Source organism: Ambystoma mexicanum, chromosome 1q, assembly GCF_040938575.1.
Source record: "Ambystoma mexicanum isolate Mex_15411 chromosome 1q, UKY_AmexF1_1, whole genome shotgun sequence".
Classification (NCBI taxonomy): Eukaryota; Metazoa; Chordata; class Amphibia; order Caudata; family Ambystomatidae; genus Ambystoma; species Ambystoma mexicanum.
Window position 1 is genome coordinate 1,446,995,540 of NC_090922.1, and position 15,483 is coordinate 1,447,011,022.

General features: G+C 49.0%; 1 protein-coding gene across 3 annotated transcripts in view; it reads left to right on the top strand.

Annotated features, from left to right (window-relative positions):
* The window catches only part of ARMH1 (armadillo like helical domain containing 1), a 743,351-nt gene that overhangs the window by 144,109 nt on the left and 583,759 nt on the right, over nt 1–15,483 (top strand). The gene's annotated exons all lie outside the window — the stretch shown is intronic.

Sequence of the window (15,483 nt, forward strand, 5' to 3'; positions counted from 1 at the left end):
ACGGAATCGCAGTAGGTTTTCACATGCACAATCGCATTAGCCACAGTGCAGATACAGTGCCGATGTATTTGCACTAGCTGGATTGCAAAAGCGGTATGGCCATGGGCAAATTGTTTTTATATAATTCCAGCACATATCTTCATCTTTTTCTTCCTGGGGCTATCTACCTTTTTATATAAAATGCTTAGGTATGTTTCCGTACTGAGCTGATGCAATTCATCAGTGTTCGTAGCCCTCTGCTGTCCAAATGGCAAAGTGCACCCACTTCAACAGCTATCATCTCAACAAACAGAATGAGCACGGTTCTATGCGGTCACCTTCACCTTCCAGTATTGCAAACATTCAGAATCTTTTGAAGGTACTACTTTCCATCGCCACAGGGCATGGAGGTTCCAGTTTCAATGAACAGTTAATTACCAGCTCAACGTTTCAGTCTCTGAAGAGCGAAACACTGTAGGACTAATGCCTCCTCATAAACTAAAACTGAACGTAGGTGCTGTAATTGTGCTACTAAGCAATCTTATTCCATCACAGGGGCTCTGCAATGGAACATGGTTGACAATTACACGTCTACAAAGACGCATCATAGAGGCCTGGGTGATCGATGGAACTCTGATACTGTTCTTATACCGCATATACCACTAATTCCATCTGATATGTTTATCCTCTTCAGTGACCATTAATAAGTCACGGGGACTTACGCCTCCTTCCTGGAAGAGATCCGTGGTAATTCCAATATTTAAGACCCTATGAATTACCGACCGATATTGACATTTAAGATATGCTAGAATGGCGTATATTACGCCAGGAACAGCTAGTATCTCATATGACTGTTAACGACCATGTTATTAAAAATGCTAAAATAATGTGTTAAATGGCTTTGTACATGCTGATCAGGGCTTGGCTTACCTTCCATATAGTGCTGCATGTCGGATTTGTTTGCTAATTTCTGTAAGGCACTGATACCAAAAAGCCTTCCTGGCACTATGTTAAAAATAGTACTGAAGCAACAGACACAGAACATTCAATCAGAAACTGCTAAAAACAGATGTCTTTAACTTATGACTAAAGATATTAATAGGGATGGAAGATTTCAAGGACAGGGGACGGGAATGACACCTTGCTGGTGCAAGCTTGGACAAAAACACCCATCTCTAAGTGTTAACAAGTATTTAGGGATAATAAGAAGAATTTGGCTGATTTCAAAGTATGTTTGCGAATGTATGGTTCCAATCTCGATTCTAGAAATCAAGGTCTTTTCCCAGTCAGTGTGAGGCAGTGCAAAGGGATTAAAAAACTGACCGCTGTTTGAGAGGAAGACACTGCAATTTGGCCAGAAACACGGGTAGAGGGGCAGCTGCATTTGAATCATCTGAAGCTGCCAAAGTGAATACTCTGGAAGGCACAAATAAAGAGATGTTGCTGTCAGAGGATTTTTTGCTGACTGTCAGAAAAGGACAAATCTGCCAGAGACTGGAAAAAACAAGAAGAGGACACCTGATTAATTTGAAGCATCAAACTTAAAGCCTATTCTTTTGTAATGCAGGATATCTGGGTAATACAAGGTCTCAGCTCATTGGACCAAACGTCAGAGTACCATAAGTAGACAGATCCACCATAGACCATGATTTTGGAATTCCATCTCATTGTAATTTAAGGTGCAGAGAATTATTACTCATCTAGTTTGGCCATCTTTAATCGGTACCTTGACGCTATGACTCCAAGCATTCCCATCAAATTAATGGGAAGCTGTGTATCCTTGGGTTAGGTAAATAAAGAAAAGACAAAAGATGCCCCCAAAGAAACCAGAGGCTGTGTATAAATATGAAATGGAGTAGTGGATATTGAGGAGCCCTGCAGTAACCTGCAAACCAAAGACCTATGCTTAGCATAAAAAGGGGGCCTGTGTACAGCTTAAAAACAATTAACAAAACCATTCTAATGCAGTATTAGTTATACATCAGATGTTATGTTGAGCATAAAGTGTGGGGATGGTCATTGGTTTCGAAGGGTGCTAAAAAGTAGAGAAAGACCAGCCCTATGGCACAAGCCACCATCTGAATGTCATCCCAAGCAGCCTCTTGAAATGATTCCGTCTCATGACCCAGGCAAATCTTGGATTGTTTACAAAACTAGATGGTGACCAAGGACTCTTAACAATTTCTCAGGGGCTGCTGAAAGACGAGAGGCCTATAATTGGCTAGAACATTGGAGGCCAAAGTAGGCCCCTCAAAGAGAGGTGAATGACGGCTGTGGTGAATACCTGTGGAGTCATCACTAAACCCAAGCCTAAAATCTCCCCAAATGTGCCAGGGAAAGGCAGTCGCTACCTGATCTTAACCCTGGTGGTGGTTAAATGAGGGAGGTTCACATGGGCGGAGACGGCTGTCCAAGGGAAGTGGTGACTCCTCTAGGAGAGACGTGGTATTCATCTTTTTTTGAGGATGAGATTCCAATAATATCCAAATACCTAATGGCATGCTGTCAATGTACAATTCTCTCTCCTAGAATTATCCATAGCACAAACTATGAAAAGTCTGCTAAACAGCATAAAGTGGGTACATTGGAGGTTCAGGAAGTAAATATGACAACTTAAAAGTGTTATGTTTCTACCTTTTTTTTTTTTTTCAAATTTAGTTTTTATTGACAATAGGCAGAAATAAGGTTGGGCCGAACATCCGACCCGATCATCAAATAACATCAGAAAAAAATAAAAAAAAAACACATTGTCGGTAACATTTTCAATTACATTTTTCTTAACTTATTTTCCCCAATCCCCCCCTCCCGCCCCACCCCCCCAAACAATTAACAAGCAAAGTTTAGTGGTGTTACAATTATATGAAATTTCGGGAAGTACAAATGCGAGCCATTCAGTTATTAAGAGTAGCACTGGGAACAGTGGGGTTCATATGAAAGGTAGGTGAGCGGAAGCTAGGCCAGGTCTAAGAGGGGCGAGTGAGGGCCCGCCAATTATATACAATTACACAGGTCTGCGTGACCAACAGTAGAGCGGAGACACAACACTCCTCCCAGGTTCTCCAGTTGTTGGTGGGCACAGAGTGGGTCCAGTTCGTGCAACTCAACCATTCAACCCTCAAACATGTATACAGCTTGGAAGTGAAAAACAGGCGGTGTTAGCCGCAATGGTTAACTCAGCAGAGTGCGGTGGGATGAGTGTTACTAAGAGTCAACGGATCAGGCGCACTCTGTTATGAGCCTGTACAATGCCCCTTCTATAAGCGCATGGAGACACAATCATCGTGCAGAAGGACTGCCATCCATTCTTGTACAAAATCTGTCATGGTATCATTCGCTATTGCTGTAAGCTTTTCGTACGAGAATATCATCCTAAGCTTATGAAGCCATTCTTCCTTGGAGGGGGCCTGGCCGCTCTTCCATTTTTGGGCAAGCGCCAGCCTTCCAGCTCGCAGCATGGCACCAATGACTTTGGGGTAAAGATTTGTTTCCGTCTCCGGCAAGGGGATACCCAGCAAGACTTCTAGTGGGTGCAAGGATCGACCGAACCCCTCAATATCTTTGATCCAGCTAAGTAGTTCCGACCAGTAAACCTGTATAATAGGACATCCCCACCACATGTGAAACCAGGTTCCCCTTTGGTGGCAACCCCTGGGGCAGAAAGGAGATACGTCTCGGAACATTTTGGACAGCAGGGATGGAGGGCGATGCCAGGAATGAAGAATTTTGAAGCTGTGTTCCATGGCAGCCGTGTATAGAGAGCCCGCGAAAATACCTTTAAAAACGGCCCTCCAGGTATGGTCATCCAAGGGCAACCCCAGTCTCTCCTCCCATATGCGTTTAAAGGGTTGTCTGCCCTCTAGGTCGGACGTTATCAAGACCATATAAAATTTGGACAGCGCACCCTTACGTGATGTACTCTTGGCCAGGATGGATTCAAATGGGGTGAGGGGGCGGCTCAGCTGTTCGGACCACCGGGGTTGGGACAAAGTCCCCTTCAATCGTAAGTATTCAAAAATCGTGGGGGGCTTATCTACCAGGGCCTCAAGCAAGCTGCCATATTCTATGAAGCCCTCCTCTCGTGTCAGCTGGGAGACTCTTTCCAAGCCCAAGTCGGACCAGGCCTGTGTGTCGCGGAAGCCTCTTGTGTCTAGGTCGATAGGGGGCCCCCAGAGTGAGGATAGCGGGGAAGGCCAGGTGGTTAGGGGCTTGTTGGCCCTGCTAGGTTTCCATAGCGCCCACAGGGCTGCCAAGGTGGGGTGCATTTTTAGCTGGAGTGGGAGAACCTTAGGAGAGGCCCAAAAATAATCTCTAACCTTTTTCGGGTGGGCATGGATGTCTTCTATGTACGTCCAGTATGTGCCCATGTCATCTCGCATGTGTTCCAACATCACCCTGAGCTGGGCTGCCTTATAATAGAGTCGGAAGTCGGGGAGGCCAAAACCACCATGTGTCTTTGGGAGGGTTAAGGTGGAGGATTTGATTCTAGGTCTCTTACCATTCCAAATAAAATGAAGGACACGGGACTGCAGTGTTTCAAAGAAAGTCTCGGGTATCACAACAGGAAGTGCTGCGAAGAGGTAGAGGAGGCGGGGCAGGACATTCATCTTGATTGTGACCATGCGACCCAGCCAGGAAAGCGTGAGGGGAGCCCATCTAGTAAGGTCGCTGCTGATACGGGTAAGGATCCCTGGGAAGTTGCACTGGAATAGCTGTGACAGGTCTCTGAGGATGGTAGTGCCCAGCTACCTCGTGGATTCTCTTTCGATTCTGACCCCTAGAATATCGGAGTTGCTTCCGACATCCAGGTCGCTCTGGCCGATGGGCATGATGCTTGATTTGGAAGTGTTTATCCTCAACCTGGAGAAAGAGCCAAAGGTGTGTATAAGGTTGAACAATCGGGGTAGGGATATCTGGATATTGGTTAGGTAGCCCAGGATGTCGTCTGCAAATAGAGAGAGTTTGAAGTCGCACTCCCCACATCGTATACCCGTGATTTCTGGGTCGTTCCTGACCGCTATAGCTAGAGGTTCCATTGCCAAGGCATACAATAAGGGTGACAAGGGGCATCCCTGCCGGGTGCCCCTGGTGAGGGAAAAGGGCTCCGAGGTGCCTCCGTTAACTAACACTCTCGCTGTGGGGCTGTTGTAGAGTGCTGCTACCCACCCACAAAAATTGTCCCCCAAGCCCATCTTCCGGAGGACCTTGCCCATGTAGGGCCACTCGACCCGGTCGAATGCCTTTTCTGAGTCGAGTGAAAGGAGGTACCCTTCCACTCCCTGCCTGGATGTCTCGTGCATGAGGTCGAGGGTTTTCCTTATATTATCGGACCCCTGGCGCCCCGGGATGAAGCCCCCCTGGTCTCCGTGCACTAGGGTGGGGAGGAGTTTTGCCAGCCTATTCGCTAGGAGCTTGGCCAGTATCTTAACATCCGTGTTAAGAAGAGATATGGGGCGGTAAGATTGACATTGCGCGGGATCCTTACCCTCCTTAGGCAGAACTACAATCATAGCTGACATCATTGTGGAGGGGAGGGTGCCTTGGTCTAGCGCGGCATTGAACATCTTGGCCATGAATGGAGCGAGTGCTGATCTATAGGTCTTATAAAACTTGACTGTGAAGCCATCATCTCCCGGGGCGGTGCCGCTCTTTAAAGAGGATATAGTGTCGATTATCTCCTCTGGGGAGATGGGGTGTTCTAGTGCCTCGGCTTTCTCAGGGAGAAGGCCCGGTATGGGGAGAGAGTCCAGGAATTGGTCGATGTCTTTCCCATTCCCAGTATATTCTGAACTGTACAATTTTTCATAGTATAACCTAAATTGCTCTGCGATCTTGGCGTCCCTCGCGGTAAGGTTCCCTTCCGTGGTGCGAACCGAATTGACCCTCCTACTATTCCTGAGTTCCCGAAGTCTCCAGGCCAATATCTTGTCCGCCTTTTCCCCCTTTTCCATATATTTTTGTTTCAAAAAAGAAAGCTTCCTTTCCGTTTGTCCCACTTGAAGGTCGGCTAGCTTAGCTCGCAACCCCTGCAATTCCTCCCATTGCCCAGGGAACATCTGCGTTTTCAGTTTTCCCCCTGGTTGGATGGCCGCTATCTTGCCTTTCAGCTGTTTCTCCTCGTGCTCCCTCACCCTCTTCCTTCTGGACCCAATACTTATGAGTGTGCCTCTAATGGTTGCTTTAAATGCCTCCCATACTCCCATGGTGCCTACCTCTCCATTGTCGTTCAGGGCGAAGTAATCTTCTATGGCCACCAGGATGGTTTGGCGTATCTCCCTATCTTGTAAGAGGAGGTCATTGCACTTCCATCGGGTTTCAGTTACTGGGGCGGGGGGGGAGGCCAATCTTTATCGTCACCATATCGTGGTCTGTCCAAGGGACAGTCTCTACCCCTGAGCTTGTGACCTCTCCCTGCAACGATGAGTCCACCAGGATGTAATCTATGCGTGAAAAAGCATCGTGAGGCTTGGAGTAGAAAGTGTAGTCGGGGTTCCGGCCCTGTACAGTGACATGTGTATCGCACAACCCCAGCACCCCATTCACTTCCTGAAAGGCCTTCGCCAACTTCCTATGGTGACGGATGTTGGGGCAGGGATTTGCAGACTTCCTGTCCCGCTCGGGGCAAAGCACCATATTAAAGTCCCCCCCCACCAATAGGGTGCCCTCGGAGAATGCCAATATTGTTCCTCTCATATCCTCCCAGAAGGTGTCTTGTGCTTCGTTCGGGGCGTATATGCAGACCAGGGTGAACAAGCGGCCCCGCACCTCCCCTTTCACCATGAGATACCGACCCTCTGGGTCTGCTTTCGAGGCTTTAAACCTAAAGTGGGCCCCAGGGGCTACCAACAGGGCAACTCCCCGCTTCTTCGTTTGTGAAGAGGCCGTGAACAAATGCTCTATGGTTTTGGCCTTGAGCTTAGGCTCTTTACCTCGAACCCAATGAGTCTCTTGTACAAAATGGAAATGAAGACGTAACTTCGCAAACTCCCTTAGGATCAACGACCTCTTTGTAGGCGAGTTGAGCCCACGGACATTTAGTGACCCCACTGTTAAGGATAGGAGTGGATCATCCATGAAAAAAGATGTCAAGGCTCATAACTCCCTTCCCTGAATCGCAAGCATCGCAGTTCCCACAATGTCTTTGCCGCCCACAACAGGCTCGGAGGAGCCCCCGGGGCGCACGAGTAACCCAAAAACTTAGTGCGCAACAGCAGTAACCCCAACACCCCAACCCCCCCTTGTCCCACCCCCCTCCCACCTCCCCCCTGATCGCCTGGTTGATTCGTGACATTGTCAGGACAATCCAAACCAGGCCACCGGTGTCTCCCCCCTCCGGGCTCATATACTTCTTTTAACTTATGATTCGAGCCCTCCCCTATCCCCGGTTACAATACAATTCACAGACTACTACATCCCCTTCTGTTCACCTAGTCAAGTGTCACTTGCTTCATGAGGCACCAGCGGCTCGTTTCCACCGTTCAAGGGAGCTGGAGACGTTGGGGCCACCCTCCTGTACTTTCTTTGGCCTCGGACTCTGCACCTTTCCTTCGGTGCTTTGTTCCCTTTCGGACCTGTCGGGGGTCGCACACAGTTCTGGTCCTCCGTTTCCATACTTGGATTGTCTAATAGTTCGCCCGACACTCTCTGGATATCGTCTTCCGTGATCAATGCGTACTTGTAGCCCTCGAATTCAAAGGAGAGTGAAAAAGGATACCCCCACCTATACCTGACTCCCCTGGACTGGAGCATCTTCGTCAGGGGAGCACAGAGTCGGCGTCTCGCGAGGGTAAAGGCCGACAAATCCTGATATATTGAGATCCGGGCTCCTTCCCACTCCACCGGCCCCTTCTTGCGAGCTAATTCGATGATCCTGTCTTTTTCCGAGAAGTAGTGAAAGCGGACTAACACCGATCTGGGGCCTCTGGATGGTGCCCCTGCTTTGTGGGCTCTGTCGATGGTGGGTTCGCTGGTGTTAGCCCCTTCAAATAAGATTCCTATTACCACATTAACGGCCTTGATAATGTCTGCCTGCGTTTCGCCGTTGCGTTCTGGGAAGCCCAGGAAACGTAGGTTGCAACGACGTTCTCTATTCTCCAAATCGTCCATTTTTAGGGCGCATTTTTCTTCCCTTCTCTCGAGCTCCGACAAGCGCATGTCAAATTGGGTTTCAACGACGTCGGCTGAGGCTGTGTTGGATTCCAGTGCCTGGACCCTATCGTCCAAGTTATCCACCTTTTTGTCTAGGGTGTCTAATCGTAATGTAATGTCCGCTCTGAAGCCCTTAATTTCTTCCAATAGGGCCGCCATACCTCTGGTGACTGAGTTTGCGTCCATCGGTTCCTGTTGCACCTGGGCCGCCATTACGGGGGGCGTGCAATGAAACTTCTGCAAGGATTCCCTCCAGTTCATAGGCCTTAGCCCCAGTAGGCCCGGGATGCGAATCGCGGTGCTAGAGGCAGCCTCGGAGGTTAAAGCGGCGACTCCGTTCCGCGAGGGACTGGGGGCCAAAGAGCTTCCCTCTGTAGATGGTGGGGGAACTATTCAGGCCAGGCCTTATTACGTAGGTAATAGCCTCCCGTGTCTCGTGCTCTCCGGGCCAAGGGTTTAGCGGAGGTCCGCCCGTTTCCACCCGCGTTGATCCTTTCCGTTGTTACGTTCGGGGGTGTGGGGGGGTCACCTCTTGTGCCCCGAAGGGGCTCACCGGGGTCCGCCTGCTCCTGCGGGTGAATCCCTGCTCCTCTCGGTGCGGGCCCTGTCTTTGCCGCCCGTCGTGCTATGCGCCTGTCCTCTTCTCCAAGGAGCGAGCCGCGGGTCACCTTCACCAGAAAGACCCAGGCGGGGGGAGGAATACACTGGCAAGGGGCGCCTAGGCCTAGTTCAGGCCGCGCTCAGGCCCGGGCTCGTCGTAGATTTCCGCGGAGCCGCGGCGCCGCGGGGAGGAGGGGCTTCCGTCCCGCAGGGAAGTAAGTGCTCAGAATTTCGGACTGGTTCCACCTACGAAGCTCAAATTTGGGCTGGGGGTGCCCGACACCTTCCTACAGGCTTGGGTGGTGTCGGTTTCTCACTCCTGGGGCGTCGGGGGGGGGGGCTCAGGTCCCGCGATCTGTGCCCTGTCGAGGAGACGAGCGGAGATGCGTCAGTCCATCTCTGCTCCCCCTGGTGGATCCGCTTTCTACCTTTTTATATAGAGTTTCTAAACACTGTGGTAAATCACAACCACTTGTTACAACCTCCCATAAACTTGATAACTCTCAATTCATGAATCAGTTAAAGTTAACTGAAAATAAATAGAACAAAACCATTATGGACTTCAGAACCCATAATGCCTGTGGTACTGAGACGAGGAAGAGGAACTCTGAGGTAATGAAGACTATGAAACATGACGAGCGGTCTAATCGTTGTAATACGAAAAACACCTCAGGGGGACATTTAGTCTTTCCTGAAGTCTCTCCACTGGCTCCCGGTGGCTGTAAGGTCCCTGTCTCCTTGCACTACCTATAGCTGCGCTGCCCTGGCTGCACTTAGTCAGAGCATTACTGCGCTGTTTTCCCCTCCACTCTCCCTTGCACTCTCCCCCCTCCGTTTTCCCTTGCATTTCTCGTTTCTCACACTTGCACGGTCTGAATGACCAAATGCCTAGTAAGATCGTTTGTCTTGTCCTCTCTCTATTTTCCCTTGACTTGTCGCAACCAGAAACACTTGTGTACAGGCGCTTAATAAATGACTTATATCATTATCATTTAAATTCAGTAGTTTCAGGTGAAAGAAGGAGACGCTGATAGAGTAGCAGAGGCGGTAGCAGAACCGAATGCGGGATCCGCTGTGGAAGTAGATGAAGCATCTGCTGATGCCGACACATTAGAGAGTGTGGCCGTGCATAGGCAGCCCAGCTGGAAGCGCTAAAAGGGGAAAGCTACACTGTGTACTAGACAAGCTCCCAACATGCCATGTATGACCGCGATATAAATAAAATATATCATACAGCTCTGATAATGAAGCAGAACCGGAGTGCTTACGGAGCTGTCGGAGCTCCACCAAAAGACTGCGCTCAATGCGACGATCATACCGGAGTTGGCAGCCGTGGAGACCGACCCGAAGAGCTCCTCTTCAGTACGCGCGAGTGAACTGGAGATGCACGGGAAGACCAGTGAGTTGGCCTGAGACGCCAGGTTACTCTGGGGTACTTCGACTACGGCATTTAATTGGAACTAATGATTTTAAAACCGAACAACTGAAAAAAGGTAGCCAGGGCACAAGTATCCTTATGAGGGATATCAATTGGGGGATGATTGTAACCCGAATTGCCAGAAGCCAAGAGGCCTTATAAGACTAACTCAAAGGCAGCAGGAGCACCACCCTCGTTATGAGAAGGCCATGGGGAGAAACCTGCAACCTGCATTGCCAACAGCTAAAAGGCTATAGAAGAGTAATACAGAGACAACAAGGACACAACGTCCCTTTTATGGGATACCAATCTGGGAGGATCTGTAACCCACCTTGTCAATAGTCACAAGACTATAAAGAGAAGCATATATTGTTCAAACCTCTCCACATAGGATACTTATATGGAGAGTTTTGGAACAAGCATTACCATTTAACAAAATTGTAGTTGTAGGGGTTTTCATCCTGGCATGTCAGTCAACCAGGAAAGGGACCGAGAGTAGTTATTTCTTGCAGGCGAGTATACCAGGAAAGACAACGTTGATATAGAGCCATGTGTTTGTGGTGAAAAGGTGTGTTGGAAAGAACTTTTTTTTTATCACCTTTTTGATTAACTGTTGCATTACTGAAAGTAATTGCTGTGCTATCCTGACAAACGTGTTTCCTTTGATGAAATGTGATGTGCTAATAATTACTTGGCTTTTTGTAAGAGAACAATTGTCTTGGTTTATGTACTGTGTTTCGTGGGTGACACATTTACTTTGCCAAGCAGGAGACTGTAGAAAATAAGTTGTTTTGATTTGTGACCACTTTGAAAAACCTAAAAGTGTTTCACGACTCAGTCACTGGGGATCCCTTATTTAGGTGACCATGGAAGGGCCATCGCTATTGGATCCTGACCATGGGGGTGGACAAGCGAGGGAGCATCACCTGGGTTGAGGGTCAGGGGACACCGGAAGGTGAGACATGGCACCCCCCATTTCCTGACAAATATTCACCCCATATTCCCTCTACCTTTTATGGGATACAACAACTCCCATAACTCCCCTCCTTTCCTTATCAGCCCAACTACTGAGACAAGGAAGAGGAAGACTGAGACTACGAAGATTACCACTAGTAACATATTCTGGCCTTTTACCACTAATAAGGCCAGGCACTCAGTCGCAATTACACACACCTGAAACTCATGGACCGTTTTCCAAACTATAAATGTTGTAGAACAGAAAGAAACGGAGAGTGAGACAGGGGCCAAAAAGGAAGGCAAGCTGGATGGTGAGACGGCAGAACAGCTGAGGGAGAGCTGCCGAGAACCAGGCCGCCGAGCCGCTGTCAGGCTGCGAGTTAAGCTAGGAGAAAGCATGGTGCAGGAGCCATGTCTCCAAGAAGCAAGAGGGTGTAAAGAAGGGAGCCGAGGGGCCGGTTAATCCCTTTACCCCATGCGCCAGAGAACTGCTTGTGCCCTCCCCGGGCAGTGAGGCCGTTTAATAAAATTTCAACATTTGCGAAAATTCTACTTTTGTGTCCGTCTCGCATTTCTGACCCCTCACATAGCCTTTTTGTGGGCCACCCGTACACAACCTACTGTCAAAGGTGAGTTGATGAGAGGCAAAAGAGCCTTACAATGTGCGAGATGGATTCTTTTTTTTTTTAAAACCATTTGTTAAATCATTAGAAACCGGAACAAATTAGCTCAAAACCTGATCTAGAAGATTAAGCATTGGATATGTGTTTGTGGCACATGTTAAAATGTGCTTCATAATAGTGGCAAGAAAATGTGAACTTTTTCCTTATTAAAATCTGCTAGGAGGAGCCACTAGGGGACAAAGATGAGCTAAAGCTCCTGCGTCTGTCCCTGCCGTCAAAGCTGTAAAAAGGGTTGAACCCCCCCCCCCAGCATCCCCTGGAGAGTGGAATCAACCTCCACCCGCCCCCCCTTCCTAAACTGAACCAGGGGCCTCCCCTGGAGAAAAACAAAGACTAGAGCCCCCGTGGTTGCAGAGATACGCCTTGACACAGAAGAGGGGGAGTGGAGAGCAAGCGTGTGTAGACCTGCAGTTCCACGCGACTCCGCCGTTGCCCCTTACATGGCTGTGCAGCAGATTGAATCTGAGGTAGCAGGGAGTGTTGCGGGGCACCCTGCGAAAGTGAGAATGGCTCCCTGCTGACGTTGCAGCACCAGAGGTACCAATGAGGTGTGAGTGAGATGATCTTGCGTGAGCCCTCTCCGACTCAGTAGGAGGCCGGCCTGGCAGTCCGACTGAAGCGAAGCGGGAGGAACCTGCAACCGTCAGGAAGAGGTTGCAGCTCCCTCTCCGGCATGGGAGAGAGGGAGTGAGTGAGCGGAGAGAGCCCACCGGATACGTGCCTTGCACACCGGGCCACCCAGAACCACCTTGGATGGGGGAATCTCACCCTTGGCCCGAGTGGCAGACAGGCAGTGGCAACCCTGGCTCCAGGAACAGAGGAATTGGGCTCAGGTGTAGAAGCCCCCCATGAGCCATGAGTCCTCATCCCTCTTCACCCTCCAAGACTCTGAGAGAAGGGGCAGGAGCGGCGACCTCCCTGTACACGGAGGCCTGGGCATAGTGGCTGGGGCCACACACACGGCTTCTCATGAATAGTAGGTTGACCTCGCACTGGACGGTACTGCCCAGCATCGCTGCTCCATTGAAGAGCCTCTATTTGTGCTGTGGCCCAGAAACCATATGATATGCCTGGCTGCCCACCCCCATCCAGGCCCAGAAATCATACTTGGGTAACCAACCGCCATCAAGGAGTATGTGGTGATTCTTCTGCCACCCAACTAGACCCTATCTGTGAGAAGACCCGGGGAGCATACCCTGGGGGAGGCAGAGTCCAACTCGAAACCCTGGGAGGGTCCCCCAGCTAGGCTCACCCATGAGTTGATCCGACTCCATCAATTTTCGGCACGACCAGATCCCACGTCGCAAGCAACTATGCCTAATACATCGACAGCAGACTCAGATGAGGCGCAATCAATGAGTAAGACCATGGCGGCCCTATTGGATGAAAGTTGGGGCTCTGAGCGGACATTGGGAAGAGGCTGAAATCATCCTGGATCTGGAAGCTAATCGAACATCTGTAGACCTCCTGGAAACCCAAATTGATATGAGACTCTTGGAGCTGGAGAGGCAGGAAGGAAAGTGTGCCCTTAAGATGGACGATTTGAAAAACTGAGAGCGCTGCAATAACCTGAGGTTTCTTGACTTCAGGAACGCAAAGGTGAGACCCATGCAGGCGTTTTGAAAGCCATCAACTCAGTAGTCAGTAGCTCTTTGACGAAGGAAATACCAGTGAGCCAGAGCCCACAGAGCAGGAGCAAGTTCAAGGGGGCCTAGATCTGTGCTGGCAAGGTTTCATTACTTTGTAGAGAAGTCAAAGATGTTGGAGTTGTCAAGAAAGAGGGGCCCATTAGAGTGGGTAGACGTGCACATAACTATCAAGATCTTTCAGAATTCACTCGCACGAGAAGGAGGATGTGTGGCCCCCTAACAAAGTGGCTCCGGATGAAAGGGGTCTGCTACAGGTTGTTAGTCTGAAAAAAAACAAATCCCCTAACCATCGCCGTGTCCCCCCCCCCTGGACAAGCACGCTCCGGTCTCAGACAATCTTTGACAACCTCCAAGGGGGTTATGGATCACTATACCCCCCCTTGCTGCATTCGTATCGCAGACCCTATGTGCACTATGTTACTCCTAGATTACTACTGACAACACAATAACAAATAACATAAGCCACCACACAAAGAAAACACCAAGAACAATTCAATTATAACAATGGGATACATTTATTTATATACACACAGCAAAGCATAACAATGCAGGCAATCCTAATGCTATGTCTAATTTGCACCTTTTATACCTCTGGTGCAAAGCTACCATGCAATGACTATAAGCCTTTTAGGGTTCTAATGCAAGCTTGTGCTGCAAGTGTGCGGTTCTAATGCAGCCTAATGGAAGCGCCAGCGTCCATCTCCTTCATGGGCAAATCAATCCACACCAATCCACACTCTCTATCTAAACAATCCCTTTCTGATTTTCCCCTTCACCCAAAGCTCTTTGTGTGTGTGTGTCTGTTCTAATCAATCAATTTAGTGTAGGCCAAAACCATACTTCCCATTCTGCATGTGTTTCCAGCTCTGTCTTTGCCAGGCCTCAAGATCTGGTAACTGCCAAGCTCTCGATCTCATCAGAGCCAAGCTCTCTCTCTGCCTCATCAGGGTCTGCTGCACCAAGCTTGCACCATCTCCAACCTCCAGCCAACTCCTTCAGCAACTCTCTCGAACTCCCCTTCAGCAACCAACAGTTTTGCAACTCCTCAGCAACTCTCTCTGTGGCTCTCTCCCACTCTAATGGGCTCTCCTCTCCCCCTTGGTTATAGTCTCCCATGAGGCACATATCTCTGGTTACATATATTCTATAAGCCTCAGAATGTCTCTCCCTTCGTGTCAGCATTTAACAATGCCTGCCAGTCTGCTTGCGTTTTCCTGTTCTCGTGTCATGTCACTGCGTGTGCTTTCAGCGTGACATTTGAACATCATATCTTCTTTCATGGCCATCTGTGTCTGGTGCGAAAAACACCATCTATTCCCTATTTCTCCTCTCCTGCACTGTAGGCTTCACGAAATGTTCTCTCTGTCCAGTCTCTCTCTCTCATGCAAAAGCACTCCCACCATGTGTCCATGTCGCTCCCTGGCGCAGCCCCCACCCTCGTGGTGTCTCCGCGAAGCACACCAGCCAAGCTGATAAGCTTCCTTCGCACTCTCGACTGGGACAAGAGTGACTTCTTATCAACCAGTGTTCCATAACAATCTTCGCACAGAGTGGCGCTTCTGTGTCTGCCATGAGAAATGGCTTTCATGATCCTTAGGCCTCGTGCTAAATGCTTCCTAGCGTTTACGCAAATCCAAGCACTAATGCAAACTCATTCTAAGTGACTCAACATACATACATACCAAACATATCTCTAAATGTGTCTCTACAAAGCATACATGTGTGTCAATCTAAATGGCTCTATGTGCATTTCAAATATGCCTGTGTGCGTCATTCCAGGCCTAATTCATTCTGCTCTCCTGCAAACAATAAGTTTCTATCAGCCTAAGCGCTAATTCTAATGCAAACATAAATGCATAGCAAGTCATTCTCTGTCATGCTGCAAATATACCGTGTCTCTAAAGCACAATCATGGCACTTCAAAATATGGTGCAAGTGTCATTCCATTGCAAATGGCAAAGTGTCTAGCATGTTTCTCTCCTAATGGCAAGCGCTATATGCAAGCATGTCAATCTATAAACAAATTGCAAATGCATACAAAGGTGGCAGTCTA